The following is an 8,036-nucleotide window of genomic DNA, read 5'->3' as shown; positions in this document are numbered from 1 at the left end:
GACTTAAGTTCATCTGTCTTGGAGGAGTTTTTTCTGGATTCGTACGTAAAAGTTTTGCATACTTAATTAGTACTGCGTATTAAAATTTGAGAGTTTAGGAGTATGTGTAAGCAAGTTTTTGAATGGAGGAACGGGAAGGCGCGAAGTTTGACTTATTAATTATTGGAATTCTCGAAGTTATTAATGACAAAAAGAGAATAACAAACTTGTTTTTATGTTTGGACTCGTATCTTCAGTACGCAGAGAACACAGGTTGTGCATATAGGGTTTTTGTCTATGACAGTGGGTCATAGTTAACAATTGGTTGGATTGATGTCGGGTTGATGGGTGGATCGAGTGGGTGTAACCACAAGCTTCGCTCGTACTCAACACGGGTCGTTTACCCGTGCTGAGTTATTACTTGGGAATTTTACTGAGGGACCGAAAAATATGTAATGTTTCTCGTTTTCAACGTTAAAAGTCACTAGTAGAAACATTTTCACGTTACTAATGTAAACATAACGATCAAACGTGGAAGTTTTGTTTCCACCGAGGACGACCGACTTTACACCCGTTACCGTGTGTCTCTCACCAAATACCGTCACTGGGACATAAACTTCCACGTCGATGGACGTCAAACTTCCTTTCCTCCCGACTTCCTTTACCAGGGCCCGATTATAACGTTTGAAACAAAAGCAGTGGCACTGGAGCAGGGAGGGGGGGCGCGCGGCGGAGAGTCACACCGCCGTGTGCGAGCTGTCTGCGAAGCGCACTCGCGCCTCCTTGTCAGAGGGGGCCTGAAGTGGAGTGTGGGTGGTTCTAGATGAGGGTTACTTTCGAAAGGTGAGTCGGTACCGAAAAAACATACTCGACACGCAGAGCCAGGTACTATACAGGAAGTTATAGGACGCCAAGGAGCTTATGTGTCGGCCTGCGCCTGTCGGCGGTGCTGGCAGGGAGGCGGTCTCACTCTACATAACGAGCATCATTATCCGTAATATGCCATCGTTGGGGAGTTACGTCCAGAACGAACCGTTGTACATCACTACGCCTCACCAAGGATACCGCTGTTCCGTTCAACCAGTAGTTTTCATGCTGCCGCTCCGACCTGTCTCTAGTAGAAGACTCCTTCCATTTGCTCATCCTAGGTAGATTCATTCCGGGATTTCCTCTATCGTTTTAGATTTACTTTGTAGGTATTTTATCTTGATGATTTCGTCTGGGAGATGATGGTAATGGACATATATAACGTAGATACTAACTCAATATTACGAAACGTTACATCAACACTTTTAGGTTTCTGTCGTGGTAAAAACATGATTACTTTCTATGTTTTGTAGAGAAGGTTATGCTTCTTTACTTTGTTTAACGCGAATTGGAGGGACGACTTTCGACCGAATGTACTGGTCGTCATTTGTCGAAATGACTACACGGAAAGAAGGTTACCTCACCCTTGCCACGGTTGTTCGAGGTTTAACGGTGTCACGAATGCGAATTTCATTTAATACAATTTGAAATGTAGTTAACGGCGACGTCTCTTACAGGAAAGTACTTGTTCCGGTCGAATTTTTTGTCGTTGTATAAAACAATTTACAACAGGATTAACACTTTCGCTGGGTAATATCTGGATGTTTTTCCTTATTTCGTACCTACATTTACCGAAAATATCTTGTTCATTTTTTTTGTAGTTCTAAACTTACACTGTGTTAACAGTGGACTTCTTGTACATAGTTACGGAGTGACCGTACAGGGTTAAAGGAATCCGCACGGTCGACCACTTCCTTTCTCACATCCCTCACGAACCGGAACTTGTTCCGTTAGCTCTTAAGTGATACTCTTCTCTCTTCTCTTTTTGCGCTTGTCCACCCTCCTTTCTGTCTGTGACATAATTGACAAAAATCGAGTGTGTAGCACATAAATTTATTGATCGTCAAATCTCGTGTACTTTTGTTTCCTTTACGCTATATGTCACGATTTTATTATTGACTGAATTCCAGTTTCAATAAGTTCAAATCCTTTGTACGTGACACTCCAATTAAAACCCACGTAGCTACTGTACGAGGGACCTCCATCGGCTACAGACAACAAATTCAACCAACCACAACAACTGAATCATTCGATGACGACGTTCTCCAACGTATTTCTGCGGTAATTACTGCGTGTGTTAACTCAGGCAGGCAAGAAGGCGGTTATTGACAAAGTCCTTAACGCTACAGTAGACCCGGTTGGTTAACCTAAAGAGGATTAAGGAATTCACTTTTTCAACTAGAGGTCGTCAAACACTTATCCAAAATTTTATGTTGAAAATCGTTTTTTTTTTTTTTTTTTTTTTTTTTTTTGTTTTTTTTTTTTACCTTGAATTTCACACTATCTTCTGCTAGGATGAATACCATTCTATTGTTTTATCACACTTTTACGGGGGTACTCGTAATAGTAAAATCTAAATAAACCAGTCGAACGTAGTTACTGTGTGAGATAAGTGTCAGTATAGAAGTGGTTGTGTGACATCTGGTGATTCTCCACTGAATGGTGGTAGGGTACCCAGGTATCCACCAAAAGTAGCAAAGACAGCTTTGAGGCATTTTGACGTGAAATCGTTGTTTCAGAGGTAGGAGAAGAAATAAGGACTATACATGGAAACACCAACAGAAATAGGTCCTCCGCTGCGTCGAGCTGTGAGTTGGATGTCTCACTTATTCATAATTTTAGACCTGAAAACAACTTTCATTTTACCTTCAGACAATGATTGTAAGACTTCTAGGAACTTCGTACCTATCCGTAGGTCACTGAAACACACGGACAGGAGGTGAAAGTCCTGTAGTGACAGTCAACTTGTCAGAATAACGAAGTTTGAGACTCTAGTTCCTCAACTCTTTGTCGTAGAAACCCAAAAACAAAAAATAAGAACATGGTAGAGTGACGTCTCAGAATTTTACGGGACCGGACACGAACGATCTATAGGAACAGGTGATTTTACTTTTTACCTTTTACTAATTACACGTGTATTTCTGACAGTTTTTACCAGAGGGAAATCTTGTCGGAGAATACCGACCCACTACAGACATTTCTTATAAGTCTGTTGTGTGTTGCATTTTTCAAACCTTCTGAGTCCTGAATGGGAGGAAGTAAAGAGGGGCCCGCTGAGACCCAGGAGACGACCCATTTCAATGGCACCTCCCGGAAATGGTCGACGAAAAACCGAGGGAACCACACCTCAACTCCTCTTGCCTACTGGTATGACCTCAGCGACGAGGCGCCACATTAACCCGTCGGCCGCTGGCTTTGCCCGATGACACCTTCGATTACTCTATAAAATCTATAAATAAACAGGAAAGTTTTTACGTAAAAACACGGAATCTGGTGTTAACAGTTTGTATTTAGGTCTTTGCTTTACTGTACGAGTGTATGGATATATATCGACGAAATTCCAATTTTTTACAAGAGATGTATTTACTTCTGTCTTTTACTTGGTACTTTATAGAGGACAGAGTAATGTTTGTTGAAAATACAACGTGTACTACAATACGTAAGTCGTTACACACTATACGGAAAGCTCGATGCTCTTGGTATATTTACTTTAATTTCAACGTTAAGATGACATGTAATGAAAGTGAAAGTAGTCTTGCACCATTCTCAGACCTAGGTTTTATTAACAACTAGGTGTGGACGCCAGTGAACTCAGTTCGTAGTTATTTAGAAAAGGAGTCAGTGAACGACTGTTCAGTTTGCCGTTTGCGGAGAAGGAAACCTGTCGGGAGAGAACACGTGCCGGAACGCAGAAAACGCCTCTGAAATGCAGGTCTTCGGAGAAAATTCAAATAACACTACCAACAGACACCCTTTATTGTTTCATTGAAATATTCTTAATGAATTAGTAAAACTACTTCGGAACTAAAAAAAAGTCTTTACAATTCTCTCTGTCACTTAAGTTTATTAAATAATTCATGAAAGTGTTAGTTCGTTTTCACGTTCTTTATTTTTCGGTGTGTAAAATTACTGAATGTACAAAGTGTCGAGTAGAAACAAGTAACATTTGAGAGGCCCGTATTATAGGTGATGAAAGAATCGGTACCGAACTCAAGGTCCAAACTTCCCATGACTTCGAGAAGAGGAACACCGGAACGAGAGTCCTACCTTAGTACCGACCACTGCAACACAAAGGGAGTGATCCGGACGTGAGTTGAGGACCTTGTAAGTGTAAGGTGAGGTAGACGGATCACGCCCGGTAGAGTTTCATTACAGATGTCGAACAAGGTTGAGTGAAGTGACATGGCACATCTAGTGTTATGAGACCACCTGATCCATCGACATCCCAGTTAGAAACCGGCAAAAAGAGGTTTCCTCACTCACAACTCCCCTCTGATACAAAAGATGTCCACCTCAAGGACAAAGTCTTCCCGGTAGAAATAGAAATGCTATCCACAGGCAGGATGTGTCGTCTTATTACAGTTTGAGTTTCAGTTTGTTACCGCTTTAGGACTTTTGTTACGAACACGTTGGAAAAGAAATCTGGTTTCATCCATGGAAATGGCAGTACCCAACAGTTTCTTTGTGTTGAGAAAAAGAGGATTCTTTCACGAAGACCGGGTCCTTTTCTAGAGAGTTTAGTAGTGCTCACTCCTCACGTAGTTTGTGGAGTAGCTACAATCCGTCGAGTACCTCCTGTCGTCTTAGTAAGGTTGAAAATGTTAGGGTTTATTAATAAATAGGCAAAACTAAGTTTGTGTTTACTGTATGGGAATTTTTAACTGTGACATTGTAGTATGGGTCAAATAGGTAACAGGGTAGATAGTCTGACCATCCTTCTTTTATAATTAATTAATAGTATTAAACTAAAGTTTTCGAATGTTGTACCACTAACTTATAATGTCACTATTTAGTAATTGAACACCAAATTTCGAGAATTTACCGAAAAGTAAAATTACAAAAATAGACGATGTCTCCGACTTTTATTTACCAAAATCAGTCACACGCTTTATGGCAGTTATAAGCCCCAGGTTAGAGGCTAATCAACTGCGTTGTGACTGTATCCTCCCAACCGTAACCGATTTCAACAAACCTAGTGCAACAAAATATAATTTCCCAAAGAGTTGCCCCCGCAGTGCGGGGCCCCCCCGCAAGAAGGAAATAAAATTCTTATTCATGTTGGATCCCCCCGCGACCTTTGCTTGTGCCCCACAGTGTTGAAGCGAACACATCACCAGTAGATAGAACTTGAAAAAAATTGAAGTTACAAAAGTTATATAAAAGCCACGTTTTATCCTATTGACTTATTTTTCGCATAGAAGTAACCCAAAGAATGGGAAGAAGCAGGAGAGATGACAATACGAGTCATGCAGTACTAGGCGATATATTTGCGGCTATTTGTTTAGTGGAGTAGTCGTCATCTACACCAGGAAAGGGCTTTGATAAAAAAGCGGGTGGAGTGTGTGGGTGGGGGGGGACTGAAAGGTGACCAACCAAACCGCCCTGTACGTTTCGTTCGCCACCTACCCCCGTAATGTGATTCGTTGTACTTAGGAGTAGGTATAATGTACTATCGTATCTGCACTTATTCGATGAGGCGAATCGTACGATTAACATTTTGTTATATTGCACGCGTAATGTACATCTCGGTGACGTTACAGCGAGTAATGCAGACGATTGGTTATTGTGAATGAAAGTTATTCCATGTGTGTGGTCTGGCCGTGTATCGTAAATTGTGACTACAATGTCGCGTAATTGAACATTTATCCTCATTTGTTTGATGAAATTAATTGATAAACGGCGTTTGAATTTCACGATGAGAGTTGGAGTCTTGCTTCCCTGGTGTATAAACGTGTGACCAAAAATAGTTATGACTGTTTTGTGATAGACAAGGGAACGAACATAGAGTTAAACGTTATGAGACATGAATGTAGAATGACAAACTCAATATTTACACGAAGGTTAAGACTTCGTACTTTAAAACACACGTGATTATCCGGATGGCCTATCATGGTGCGTAACCAGTAATATTGCCAGTTTATAAGTCCACATTTTGTGATTGTGAAACGGTGAGAAATCAATGGTAGAAAACTGACGCATTACCTTTCAACACCCTGGCCACCTTTGTGTAGTGCTATGTTTATTTTCAATATGTAAGCATTAAAATTAAGTAATAAATTATTTGGATGGTGAGTACGGCCACATTTTTTTCTCGTTTGACTGTTACAAATTCACTAATTAAGTCCGTCATTGATTATATACTAGAACGATTTGGGCTTGCTGTTGCAATCGTAGGCGGTCGATCGATCCGATCGATTGTCCGATCGATTGGTCCGCGATCGAGTGATCATCGGCCGATCGATCGATCGATTGTCTGTATTATAAATAGACACGTTAAAAATCGGGTCGTTATAACCATGGCACTCGTTTATTCCGCCGAAATAATACTTATACTTATGTGTGGAAGGAAAGTTTACACACTGGAAAGAAGAGAGAAGAGAAGAGACACTGCGAGTAAGAAACTTTTTTTGGAGCACTTGCACTGAGAACTGTACTTATGTCAATCACCCAACTTGAGGAGGACAGCTGTTATTATTAGACTTCATTTATCCCTACTATTTTAATTCGTTAAAACTCCCTTTTCCACTGCTATCACAAACATTAACGATTATGTAACGAAAAACATAATTAAAAGTTATAGCCGTTCGTGTATGTTTTTCCTATATAGTTCTACTCGGAGGGGTGGGTAACAATTATACCAAAACTGGGTTGGTTGCACGGTTTTCGGGCGTTTTTTCATTCTTGCTCCCTCTATACTGTCATGGACCGCGTCCGACACCAAGTTCAACGGAATCGTCTACAAAAAACGCAGACAGTGTAGTTTAGACAGTCGAAGGTAGACGGAAGGAGTCAAGTCTTCTAAAACTCCTTGTTACCGCATAACCGCCACCCACTAAGACGAAACAAAAAAAGAAACGCAATTGTAACTTCAGAGAACGACTCGGTATAATTTGTTCCGTGTTTACGCGGCGTCAGTTGTCTAAAGGCACAGACATACACTTAATTACCTACATGGCTGTCTTATTGTCTCAAAAGTTGAGAAGATGAGTGGTTGTAGTCTGGCATCTGGTACGAGATCATAAAACTTTGTACCTTCGTCGAAGACCCAACTACTGTTGACGTAGGCTTGGTAGATTCTCAACCTGAACTTGTAAAACTATACGGCGTAAAAAAGACAACACGGTGACGTGTGCTCCCTAGTTCCTGTCATGTCATGTCGTGTAGACAGCGAAAGTGTCGTCCTGTTGTTGTATAGTTGTTTCTAGGTTGTTGACTAGTCCATTCTTACGTCACCAACTGTCGAATGAAAACTTTTACATTCACTTCGATTCGATGGTCAATAGATAGGTAATACCTCGAAGTTGATGTGTCTTCGATGGTGGCTGGGTTTACATTGCGTTCGATTCAATGTGTTGGGCGTTGTCACGAGTGATGTACACTTCGATATGAAATTACCACGGAAAAGTGCATCGTCCCTAAGACGAGGCACAATTCGGTATATTTTTATCGAAGTCACTAGCAATGGTGTGTGACCCTTAGTTATGTCTCAATCGATGACTTTTCAATGAACGTAAAGTCCTTTTATCACTGGCGATGACGGTCGAATGACTCTTTAACATCATGGATCAATGATCATCGCTTCCCCCAGAATATACCCAAAGAAATAAAATGAGACCTTAGAAATAGGACCTGTAACGATATATTTATGATTAAATTAATAAGTAAATGATGTGATCAACCGGATTGAAAATAGAGATTGAAATAAGACAGGTTACTTTTGAGATTCGTCATTTTTGTTATCTAACTAACTACTAAACTAGAAGGAGAACGGAGAGTTTTTAATCTCCTCCTCGTTGGAGGAGACGAGTATACCTGGTCGGCGGTGACCAACTATTATCGTTAAAAGTGATCGGTCTTGTGTCCTGGAAGAAAAGGACTATTAATTAAAAGTGTCCTGTGATAAATTTATTTGATAACCTTTCCCCGACGACCAAAAATTCTCGGTATACGAAATGTACTATATAATGTTT

This window comes from Notothenia coriiceps, unplaced genomic scaffold (genome assembly GCF_000735185.1).
Source record: "Notothenia coriiceps isolate Sejong01 unplaced genomic scaffold, NC01 NC01_scaffold00017391, whole genome shotgun sequence".
Lineage (NCBI taxonomy): Eukaryota > Metazoa > Chordata > Actinopteri > Perciformes > Nototheniidae > Notothenia > Notothenia coriiceps.
Note: the sequence above shows the minus strand (reverse complement) of the source record.